We start from the raw sequence: 12,943 nt of genomic DNA on the forward strand, positions 1-12,943 counted from the left end.
TAGTCTGTATACCCGTCGCGTAGCGCGATGGGTCTGTATCAGAATTTTTATTTTTAGTCCTTGAACTCCAGGTGCACCACATTACGCCCATCGCCCGAGTCTGTGTCCGTGCGCGTCGGGTGCTTTGCACCCTCCGCTAGGACTAGTGAGAGTGATTAGCCCCATAAGAACATTACCATGGAAAACTCCTTCCTTATAAAGTGCTTTTATTTCTTTCCCACTTTCCATGTGGGATGGAATTTCCTTATTTAGTCCCTTAACATAATATGGTTTCTTTTCTTTATCATACTTTTTCCCATTATCTTTCTCATAATTAATTTTGGTCCTTTACCTTTATAAACTTGTCAAATTTGGACCTAAACTTTATAGGTGTTATAGTTTGTAACTTGGTTTATCGGCTTACGACCAAACGCCCAACGATCATCTCCTCTTTTCGACATCAACTGAAACCGGGCCCAAACCAAACCTACTAAACCCAACATAGGCGATAGGCCCCACCAAATACAGGCCACTAGGATCAATGATAACCACTATAAGTCTATAACAAATGATACTTTGGAATTCAAAAGCTAAGCAAAAAGTTGTAAAACAGAGATATTATAATCAACTTTTATGATAGAAACAGTTTTTTTATAAAATAAACCCAAATTAAAAATACTGAAAACCAAAAATTTCAAATCTAAACGTATATTTATTGAACACCAAGAATCCAAATCCTAATTCAAATTCAGACGTAAATTTTGTTTCAACAAACCATTAAAATCAATCATATCTAATATTTTACTTATCAATGATGAAAACTTAGCTTCGTCTCCATCCAATCAATAATATCTCGTCCGATCTCTTCACGTTTGGGCTCAAAAAGAAGATCATGCAAGAACCCGTCGTACAGCTTTATGTGCTTGCACTTTGAAGCTGCTTGGTTGTACAAATCCCGAGAAGCAAGTGGATCCGTTACTTTATCAGCGGTTCCATGTAAGACGAAAAAGGGTACGGTCACAGACTTAAAGTTACGGGTCAAGTGAGATGAGATCCGAAGAATTTCGTGGCCCGTTCGGATTCTCATCGGTCCGGTGTACACTAACGGGTCAGTGTATTTCGCTACGAGTGCTGCAGGGTCTCTAGATACTGGAATACCCCTTTTGTTTGCACCTTTGAATTGGTATTTTGGGGCCACAAGTGAAAATAATGGAGCTACAGCCTGCATTAAGACAAAAAGAAAAGGTGATTATAGATTTATAGTTTTTAGAGCATTCCCAATCAATTCTCCATCTCTATCTCTATAATTACACTAAAAACACAATTTTTTCTCTCTTATTTCAATTAAATAATACTTTTTTTATACTTTTATCATTACCCTTTCTCTCTCATTCACCAACAACCACTTTCAAAAACATTAAAAAATTATAAAGATGAACAGTGTGATCTCCAAATTTAACCATAAACGATAACATTTTCTCTCCTCCTCTCACAACCACTTTTAACCATCTCTAAAAAATAGAGAACCCCCTCACATAATTTGGAGAATCCATTGGGAATGCTCTTAGTTTATGTAAATTAGAGAAAATAATCTTTTTAAAATAATTATGTAAAGATTGTGGTGGCATATACTATATCACTATAAAGAACTCAATTTTTTTATTAATTTAATATTTTAATTAATTAATATAATGAAAATAATAGCTTAAGTTCATAAAGAATCTCATTTTTTATCAATTCTTATTTCTTTTGACAGTTAAATTATAAATTATAATATTTACAATTGCATTTTAGTACATTTACTAAACTCAAATAAAAAAATTAACAGGCCAACCCGACACGCATGTAGCAAAAGTTCAACAGGCCACCTCTAGCATGATCATAGAAGTTCCATTTACCGATTTAAATTCCTTGAGTACGGTGTATAATGTCAAGGGGTGTAAACGTTTCGAGCTCTATTTCTTAGCTCATGAGTAGTTTTTCAAACTCGAGCTCAGCTTGTTTCAAGCTCTATTTCTAAAGCTCGAGCTTGGCTCATGAGTGGTTTTTCAAACTCAAGCTCGGCTTGTTTATTGTTTATAAATTAATTTATAAATATTCTTATAGATTTAGATACTTTTATCATAATTTTTGTCATAGTATAATAAATATTTAGTTACTTTTATTATAATTTAATGCATTATTACAACTATTATACAAATATATTTTAAAAATAACTAAATAAAAGTTATATAAATATTAGGGTCGTTTAGGCTCATGAGCAGGCTCGACCTCGATAAGTGAAGCTCAGGCTCTGGCTCATATATTAAACGAGCTTATTTCTAGGCTCAAGCTTGGGGTTGAGCTCATTTAAGCTCGGCTCGATTTGAGCTTTTAGCGAGCCGATCCCTAGTAGCTCACAAGCAACTTGCCGGTTACATCCTACTAATGTGTATATGTATTATATAATTCATTTTAGCTGTGAATTGAATCTTATCATCATGCATTAATGTTGTCCAACTTGTAATGTTTCTATCTTATCATCATGCATTGATGCTGTTCAACTTGTAATGTTTTCATTTCCCGGGTCCCAACCATTGGGTGCTAGAAGAACTAAATATAGAGATATGATAGTAGGCCATCACACAAAAGAAAATGGTGTAAGTGAACAAATAAAACTATAGAAAAATGTTATATTTCACTTGTGAAAAAAATAGAACATGATGTTAAAGTAGGATAGTAGGATACTTACCCCAAAATCGGATGTGAAAGGGTAACACGCAGCGCAGGTGAAGTTAGTATAATTCCTTCCACTTGCTCTTTAATGTAAGGATAGCTAGCAGCCTAATTTGTCAACAATAGTCAAAATTAACCTTCATAAGTGAAACGAATCTGACCTGATCCATGACGATGTTTCCACGGATTTCGAGATGAACGAACCACGTCTTGATCTTCTTCTCCGGCTGCTTGAAACCTGCAATGGCTTTTCGGGGGTGTGGAGGTGACTGCTAAGAAATCTCAAGGATCTCTTGTTTACAGACACAAAAATATGGTGGTGGCTCTTATTGAGCATGACCCCCTTTAATAAGGAGGTGGAGACCTCCTTATATAGAGAGCCTCATAGCCACCATCATGGTACCCTTATGGGCCTAGCACAGTTAGGGTTACCTCCACAAAACCCCCTCAGCCCAATAACATTGTATTAGTCCATATAATAAAACAAGCCGAACATAATAAATTTAGGGTCGTAAAACCGGGTTTAGTACCATACCCCTACAAGCCCCCCAAGTCCAGCGTTGCTCCTGGGCGCGCAAGCGTTTAGGTGGAGCGCTGGACTTTATGAGGTGTGTTAGGCCATGAGGCGGTTTTTTCCCTTTTCTTCGGCGTTGTCTTTATTGTCTTTGAGTTTTGGGAGGTTTTTCTCCATGATGGTGACATGTTGTGATCTTTATGATAATGATGGTGCACTGGCATGAATAAGATATAGCACGCATCATAACAATAATGGCGCGAGGCCTGATAAAAGGTAGAGCGCGCATCTCGATAATAATGTAACATAACTTGCGCGCGAGTCAGCTTACGAGTTATGAGAATAATAAAGCCTGCGCGCGAGGCGACTTACGGATCTATGAGAATAATAAAGCCTGCGCGTGAGGCGACTTACGGATCTATAAGAATAATAAAACCTGCGCGCGAGAGGCGACTTACGAGCTATAAGAATAATAAAGCCTGCGCGCGAGGCGACTTACGAACTATAAGAATAATAAAGCCTGCGCGTGAGGCGACTTACGAGCTATAAGAATAATAAAGCCTGCGCGTGAGGCGACTTACGAGCTATAAGAATAATGAAGCTTGCGCGAGTTGCGGCTTATGAGCTATAATATGATGATAATGACTGGCCCACAAGGGCCTCTTCTACGCAGGATGACTATCCCGGCTTGTCTTCAAAATAATAATGGAGGCACAAACGGCCAGATAGTAATAATGTTATAGGTGCTTGTGCGACTCGTAGCCGAACATTGGCGCGTGGCCGTTTGGGATATTGTTAGGCTCCCGCCCTAAGATTCGGATGTCTTCCATCGCGATAATGCAGTGGTGGTATACCACGATAGTCCCCTAGTCCATTGCTGCTAAATAAGGTTGTCCTAATCCTGATTTGGGATTAGACTGTTCTCATTTGTTGTGTCGCTTGCGCATAGGCTCTGGCTTTGTGTCATGCGCCACGCGCAGATGTTGCATGCGCGTGCGCGTAGACTATGTCATGCGCCATGCGCAGATGTTTCATGCGCTTGCGCATAGGCTTTGGTTTTGTGATGTGCAGATGTGATATGCGCAAGCATATGTAATATTCGTCACGCGCAGATGCGTTACGCGTAGATGTGATATGCGTGAGCATATATGATGCGTGAGCATGTGATATGTGGTGCCTGAGCATGTGATATGCGACTGCGCTCCAGCATCATGGTGGTGCGTATGTAGAATGGCGGAATGGTTGATCCGCGGTGGCGTGCATGTGACGTGGCTTGTGTTAATAGGTTTAATTATGACGGCGTGTTGAACGGAGCGGAGCCGCGTTCGGTCTTGTATCCGGCACGAAGCCGTATGGGTTTATGAGGATTCCAAACCTTTAAGTTTGGCGCTAGGCCTGATGGGTTTATGAGGATTCCCAACCTTTAAGTTTGGCGCGTGGCCTTATGGGTTTATGAGGATTCCCAACCTTTAAGTTTGGCGCGTGGCCTGATGGGTTTATGAGGTTCCCAACCTTTAAGTTTGGCGCGTGGCCTTATGGGTTTATGAGGATTCCTAACCTTTAAGTTTGGCGCTTGGCCTTATGGGTTTATGAGGATTCCCAACCTTTAAGTTTGGCGCGTGGCCTTATGGGTTTATGAGGATTCCCAACCTTTAAGTTTGGCGCTTGGCCTGATGGGTTTATGAGGATTCCCAACCTTTAAGTTTGGCGCGTGGCCTTATGGGTTTATGAGGATTCCCAACCTTTAAGTTTGGGGCTTGGCCTTATGGGTTTATGAGGATTCCCAACCTTTAAGTTTGGCGCTTGGCCTGATGGGTTTATGAGGATTCCCAACCTTTAAGTTTGGCGCTTGGCCTGATGTGCACATGCACGGCGACGGAGTGGTGACTCGCGAGCGCGCGTGCATGGCGGAGGTCTTTTGCGCAAAGCCCACATGGTGGTTTCCACGGTGGTTTCCACGGGCGCTCACGCATGTCGGCGGAAAAGTGACCCGCTGGCGAGCATGCGTGGTGGCAGTCTTCTGCGCAAAACCCACATGGTGGAGGTCTTTTGCGCGAAACCCGCATGGTGGTTCCCGCGGCGGCACATGCTTGGCTGCAGAGTGAAAATCCGCGGGCGCGCGTACATGGCGGCGGAAGTCTGGCAATTTTTGGATCTGCAATTTGAGAGTTAGATCTGCAATTTTAACCCTAAAATCCAGGTCTGTAATCTAGATCTAGATCTGTAAATCAGATCTAGATAGATCTGAAGCTCGGAGCGGATTTAAAACCATCACAGATCCGGAGGCTTGATCATTCGAATCAGGAAGTTTCCTTTTGCACAGATCTGGAAGCCTCTTTTAGATCTATGGATCTTTTTGAGCTTTAATAGAACAAGCCTTGAAGCCTTTTTCTGTAAACTTCCAGATCTGGGTTTTTTCTGGGAGAGATCTGACAGCCGAGACGAAAATTGAAGGGTAGTTCGTTGCCGTCCCACGGATGGCGCCAATGTCGAAACATGAAACGAATCTGACCTGATCCATGACGATGTTTCCACGGATTTCGAGATGAACGAACCACGTCTTGATCTTCTTCTCCGGCTGCTTGAAACCTGCAATGGCTTTTCGGGGGTGTGGAGGTGACTGCTAAGAAATCTCAAGGATCTCTTGTTTACAGACACAAAAATATGGTGGTGGCTCTTATTGAGCATGACCCCCTTTAATAAGGAGGTGGAGACCTCCTTATATAGAGAGCCTCATAGCCACCATCATGGTACCCTAATGGGCCTAGCCCAGTTAGGGTTACCTCCACAAAACCCCCTCAGCTCAATAACATTGTATTAGTCCATATAATAAAACAAGCCGAACATAATAAATTTAGGGTCGTAAAACCGGGTTTAGTACCATACCCCTACAATAAGCATGCATCATTCATCCCACATAGAATGGTAACAAAATACTATTAACAAATGTACCTTTAAGACGACAGATCCACCAGTTGAGTGCCCATAAAGAAAGCACGGTATTCCTGGGTGGTCTGACTTTATCTTTTCCAAGAAAGACCCCTAATAAATTGGAAAACAGATAAAAGAATCAAAATGTGCGAATATATGCACATATAATAACATATACACATAGCAAAAGAAAGTATGAGAATGCAGGAGTTAACCCACGGTATCAGCCACGACATAATCTAGTGAAGGTACGTATCCATGCAAACCGTCACTACCTCCATGACCTAAACAAGGATAAATTTATAAAATTTATACGAAAGATGAATATATTTTTTAAAGAACGCAGTTTTATGGAAATTGATATGGCCAGCATATCATTTGTCTGGTAACAATAATATAACACAACATACCTACCTATCCAGTCCATTGCATATACCCCAAAGTTACATGAATTGAGTTGCCTTGCAAAATCAGCATATCTCCCACTGTAAATATGTATCATATATTAAAAAAATAGTTCACTATTTAAGGATTTTGATGATGTTAGAAAAATGAGAGAGTTGATGGGATGACTTACCTATGCTCGTTTAGTCCGTGTATTATGATTAACATGCCCCTGGAAAAATGATATCAGTTGAATTAGCAAATATAAACTATTGAAATGGAAAATTTTGTGAACTCAAAAAGTGATTTCTATATATTCCAATTTATTTCTCACATTTGTGTGTTCTCAATCATATGAATTCACAAATTCCAGAACTTTTGTATTATGGGAGCATTTGATTTTAAAACAGAGTTCAAGATAATCAAGAACACAAGAAAATAGGTTCAAAAAGCTAAATTACAGAAGTGAACAATATAACCCTTTGAAAGAATGAAATATCTCATAATACAATGGCAAAGTTATCAACTTGTTAAGTGACAATTGGCAAATGAATGATAAATCAAATAATTAAGTATGAAACCAAACCTAGAGTCCTAGATTCAAGTACAAAATATAGATGACAAATTACTTAAAATCAAACCTAAGTGGACAATATCAACTAGCCCTCAATAACCAATGACTAAGGTTAATTGATCATCATCTAGGAACACATTTGATCTCAAAATAGTTTTGCATGCTAAATTTTAAGCATGAAGAACATCAAAACGAAAAGACATAATCAAAATTCAACCTATCACCTGCCAGAATCTACCAATCCAATCGAATATTGCGTGGTGAGGGGTTTAAACGAGCCAAGCCACTAGAAAGCTCGAAGCCAGCGAGCTTAAACGTGCTCGAGCTTAAAAATAAGCTTGTTTAGTAAACAACCGGGGCCAAACCAAGCTTCATTTATCGAGCCGAAGCTTGTTTAGTAAACAACCGGGTTTCCTTCTTTGAACTTTTGACCGAACCCAATATCTTCAACCATACATTTTTTTTATTTTAGCTTATAGCACACTCAATCATCCATACTTCATCAAATCCCATTTTCACTTTGTACATTTAAAAAGGAATCATCATCAACTAAAATTTTGAAGAAAATAGTTTGCCCGCCAGGTGTTTGACAAAACGCCTCAATGAAATAATCTTTGTTTTTGGTGTTTTGAGGAGGGGAGGGCAACGGGTGGTTGCTCTCCTCCTTCCTCTTTGGTTCGGGTGTTCATTCCTCAAATTCAACTCGAGTTTTGTTTTATTATTATTTTTCTTGGTGTGGTACTTGGCTACCGGGGTGTTTTGTGGGTCGGGGGTGGTATGACCGGGGCTATTGAGGAGGTTGTTTGGCCGTGTCCGTTTAGAGGCTTCCACTGTTGCCCGGATGGATTACCGGGGTTCAAGGGGGTTCGATTGGCCGCACATATTAAGCGGCTTCATTTGTCATCGGATGACAAGAAAGAGACCTTACGGGAGGCGATCTCGACAAATTTGGATTTGTTTATTTCGGTTGGTGAGGCTTTAAAGGTCTCGCGTAGGTGGATGTGTGGAGCGTGTATGGAGTCACATGCTCTCCGTCGGGGGTGCCATCATGATGACGGGTCGGTCTGGTACAAGTGTGTCACGGGAGATGTGGAGGAATATATAGTGGGGATTGCGAAGCCACATGTTGGGAGGGAAGTTGTCGCGGTGGGAAGGGTGGAGGTGGATGTAGCTCTCCTTGAGCGTGTCTTCACTCTTCCTATTACGACTGTTAAAAACATTCCTCATAGTTGTCGTATGGCTTTTTCCCAAGCCTTAGTGGGTGCTCTGGGTAAGGTGGCGGCTATGCCAGAGTCTGTTGAGGCGTGGGTGAAACTGTTGTTGTTACCACATTGCACCTTACGAGTTTTCAGACCTTCTAATCGTCAGCAACGCAGGTCTGGCAATAGAAAGTCTGAGCAATGCCGAATTATTCAACGGTCGCTATCCGCTTGGGGTGACCGTGACGGTTTCTTTGAGCTCCTTATATCGCTTTTTAACCAACCCCTAGGAGATGCCCCGGGTGGTGATGCGTTTGTACCCGAGTCTGACAACGCCGGGTTGGGCGCCAATGTTAAACAATGTTTGCGAAAAGTTGCGGACGGGCATTTCAATGCTGCGGTCAAGGTATTATGCTCTTCAGGGGTTGCACCTTTCGGTAAGGATACTTTGAACGCTTTGTTGTCTAAGCATCCCATCATGGCACCTCCGATTATGCCTGCTTCCTTGCTTTCTGAGTCTCCCCTTGTCGTGGACGTTGATAGTGTGCTTGGGTGCATTAAGTCTTTCCCTAAAGGGACTTCGTGTGGGCGGGACGGTTTGCGAGCCCAACACATTTTAGATGCGTTGTGCGGAGAGGGGTCTCCGATTGCGGATGGTTTGCTCAAGGCTATCTCTGCGGTGGTTAATTTATTTTTGGGGGGAAGGTGTCCTAAGGTGTTGGCAGAGTTTGTTGCGTCTGCCCCACTTACGCCGTTGCTTAAACCGGACAATGGGATTAGACCTATTGCCGTTGGGGCCATTTGGAGGCGGTTGGTCTCTAAGGTGGCTATGAGGGGTGTCGGGAAGGAGATGGTTAAATACCTCGGTGACTTTCAATTTGGGGTGGGAGTCCCCAGTGGGGCAGAGGCCGTGCTTCATAGCGCGAACAGGTTTCTAAATCAGTTTCATTCGGATGGGTCATTGGCTATGCTTACTGTTGATTTCTCCAATGCCTTCAACTTAGTAGATAGGACGACCCTTCTACATGAGGTTCGGAGTCGATGTCCTTCCATTTCTCTTTGGGTGGATTTTTTATATGGGCAGTCGGCTAGGTTATATGTGGGTGATACTTTCATTAAATCCACCACTGGGGTTCAACAGGGGGACCCTCTTGGGCCTCTCCTTTTTGCCTTAGCTTTGCACCCACTTGTTCACCAAATCAGAGATCGGTGCAAGCTTCTCTTTCATGCTTGGTACTTGGATGATGGCACGATTATCGGGGATACTAGAGAGGTAGCCAAAGCATTAGATATTATCAGGTCTGAGGGGCCTCGTTTGGGTCTTGAATTAAACGTTAAGAAAACAGAGTTATTTTGGCCAACATGCAATGGGGTGAAGGCACAGGAGGGGTTGTTCCCTTGCGGGATTGGAAGGCCGGTGCTTGGCGTGAAACTCCTTGGTGGTGCTGTAAGCCAGGATGCGGGGTTTATCAGCAGTTTGGCTATGAAAAGGGCATCTAGCGCTGTGGAACTGATGAGCTGTCTCCCAAGACTTCGGGATCCTCAATGCGAGCTTCTTTTGCTTCGCTCATGTATGGGAGTCGCCAAGCTTTTGTTCGGTTTGAGAACATGCCAACCTATGTATGTGGGGGAAGCTGTTTCTATATTTGACAATGGTCTTCGAAGGGCGATTGAGGACATCGTGGTTTGTGGAGGTCCGTTCTTTGGGGATCTCCAATGGAGGTTGGCGTCACTTCCGATCCGTTATGGGGGGTTGGGTCTCTGTTCGGCCGAGGATGTATCTACATATGCTTTTGTGGCTTCGAGAGCACAGTCGTGGTGTTTGCAAGACCATATTCTTCGGGGTTGTGATATTCATAGGTTGGACTCTGATTATGGGTGTGCGATGGATCGTTTACGTACTTCACTTCCAGATTTTGATCTTAGCGGGTTCTCTAATAAGGACACCGCCCCTCCTAAAGCCCAACATGTTGTGGCGAGTGCCTTATTTAGTGGAATCGTCAAGAGTTTAGAAGTGAAGTTTGATCTATCCCCTCGCCAAAAGGCGGTGTTTGAATGCCTTCGGGCTCCTCGGGCTCAGGATTTCTAACGGCTATCCCCATTGAAGGATTAGGCCAACGTATGTCGGGTTTGGAGTATCGGGCTATCCTTAAGTACCGGTTAATGATCCCTATGTTCCCGACGGATGAACCTTGCCCAATTTGTCGCAAGGTCTGTTTGGATTCTTTTGGTGACCATGCGGTGCATTGCAAAGAATTGCCTGGCTTTAAATACAGACATGATCTAGTTAGGGATGTTCTGTGTGATGTTCTTAAACGGGCAGGGATTTCTGCTAAAAAGGAGGCCCCTGTTAACTTTCTCACGGATCCTATTGAAGGGAGGTCTACTTTACGACCAGCTGATATTCTTGTGTTCGGGTGGGCAGGGGGGAAACACGCCTGTGTGGATCTTACAGGAGTGTCTCCTCTTGTTGGGCTCAGGGACCGTGGGTTTGTTGTGGGTCAGGCTGCGTTGAAGGCTGAATCGGGCAAAGTTGTTAAACACGAGAAAGCTTGTTTAGATAATCAACATGTCTTTCTACCATTTGCCTTTGATACATTTGGTTTTCTGGCTCCAGAGGCTGTGAAATTTTTGAGTAGGGTTCAGCGCGTCGTACACGGAACCTCTTCAGCTTCTAGGTCTCAAAGCTTCGTTTTTAGCAGGATTGGCTTTGCTGTTCAAAAGGGGGTTGCGGCGCAGCTTGTTGCCCGTTTGCCTGCCACTTTATTATAATCGTTTTATAGTAAATTATATAAAATTGATGATTGGGTTAAATATATAAAAAACAGTTAGTTATAAATACGTAATAGAGTAATTAACAAATAATAAACAAGCCGAGCTCCGGCTAAAGAAACTACACACCTAGCTAGAGTTTAAAATTGAGCTCTAAACAAGCCGAGCCCGAGCTCTCGAGAACTGCAAAATAATTAGACGAAAATCAGAGAAAATAAAAGCTACCTGATCTCATGACACACCGGCATCCACGACCGGCAAAACAAGGCGTTACGTCCGTTACCAAAAAACAAAAACGTCTCAGCCTGACACATGCAACTCCACTCCATGACGTCATCAGATGACGTCACCATCGGAATTTGCTCCGCAAGCGTCCTCCGTCTAATCACATCCTCCTCGATGATATCTCTTCGCCGGAACGAAAACTTCCTCTTCGACGACGGCGGACAGCGGCGGAGGTGGAAAACGAACCACAGGAAGATTGATTGGACGAAGATTAATATGCGGCGGATGGAGGATAGTGATCGGTGGAGGTTTTTGAAGACCGGAATGATACGGCCGCTGGCGCCGGAGGTTAATTCTGCCACGTGGACAGGTGGCGCTGCTGCTGCTGCTTCCATGGATTGTGTGAGAGATGTATGTGTGAAGGTTTCAAGGAGGAGAATGGGTCTTTATATATTATTATTGTATTATTATTACAACACGTAGAGGAGGAGAGGTTAAATGGTCAAACTGGTAATATGTTAAAGTTTTTAATTAATATATGTTCCCGAGGTGTACAGATGCTAGCCGGATCAGGTTCCTACCCGTTGATACTACCTGGTACTGGGTCTGTGCTTGAAATTGGAGCTGACCAAGGTGCTGTTTGTTTTTGCAGACATAAACTGTCTGCAAGCTGATTTCATCTGTTTTCATGTCTGCAACTGAAGATGTGGTCTGAAGATCTGCAAGCTGAAAATATAAGACTGTTTGTTTTTATAAGCTGATACTGTCTGCATAACTGTCAAACTTATCTCACAAGATAGAAGTCATTTATATTTCTAATTACAAAGTTGTCATACCTTATGCTTTTTTGCACATAAGTAAAACCCTGTGGCTGTAAACACAGGTCTTGTGAAGTCAGCAGAAGCACGACGGGAAGGAGGTAATTATGCAATAAACCGTTGTTTGTATCTGTAATTGAATCACATTAAACAATATAAAATTTTCATATTACTTACATCATCAAGTAAATGTTAAAAACTATATAAAAGAACTTACAGTGATAAGCCTTTTTGAACAAGAGGAATAAGCCGAGACCGAGCTCGAGCAGGCTCGAGCTCGGCTCGTTTAACCACAACCTGCTGCTGCAACTTCTACATCTCCCACTTCTATCTTGCAACAGCTAAGGAATGCTTACTGCCTTTTTTTACTTCCCATATCTAATTAATATAATTGTAAGTTCGAGTAAATTATGACAACAAAACACCTAGATTCATTACCTCATCACTGATTTCCCGTTCAAAATGCAATATGTAGGGACTAAAATGACAACAGAATTCCAGTTCGGATTCAGATATTAGCTAAACGAGTGGGCCTCGAGCAGAACCAACCGTTGCTCAGGTTCGGCTCACTTAGACTATTATTATTATATATACACAAACTGTACATAGGCTCGTTTATTAAACAATACAACATACATCATATACACACAAACACAAAATCTGGGCTCGAATTCGGGTTCGGTTTAGACTAAAATTACAAATTAACATGTATTGTACCAACAATCCACAAAATTAACATGTATTACACATAATAACCACATAATTAACATGTACAAAACCTAAAAACCAAAAAATTAACATGTATTATACCTAAAAGCCACAAAATTAACAG

General features: G+C 42.1%; 1 pseudogene across 1 annotated transcript; it reads right to left on the reverse strand.

Moving 5' to 3' along the window:
- Window positions 1-785: 785 nt before the first annotated feature.
- Window positions 786-11,688, reverse strand: LOC143565758 (uncharacterized; annotated as a pseudogene). Its single transcript, XR_013141124.1, has 7 exons — window positions 11,294-11,688; window positions 6,717-6,755; window positions 6,554-6,624; window positions 6,359-6,423; window positions 6,161-6,250; window positions 2,707-2,802; window positions 786-1,201 (listed from the first exon to the last, which is right to left on the reverse strand). The product of XR_013141124.1 is annotated as an uncharacterized LOC143565758 (transcript).
- Between the last annotated feature and the right edge of the window lie 1,255 nt (window positions 11,689-12,943).

This window comes from Bidens hawaiensis, unplaced genomic scaffold (assembly GCF_021521415.1).
Source record: "Bidens hawaiensis isolate Kalapana, Puna unplaced genomic scaffold, B.hawaiensis_p1.1 tig00022519_1, whole genome shotgun sequence".
In the NCBI taxonomy this organism is placed as follows: Eukaryota; Viridiplantae; Streptophyta; class Magnoliopsida; order Asterales; family Asteraceae; genus Bidens; species Bidens hawaiensis.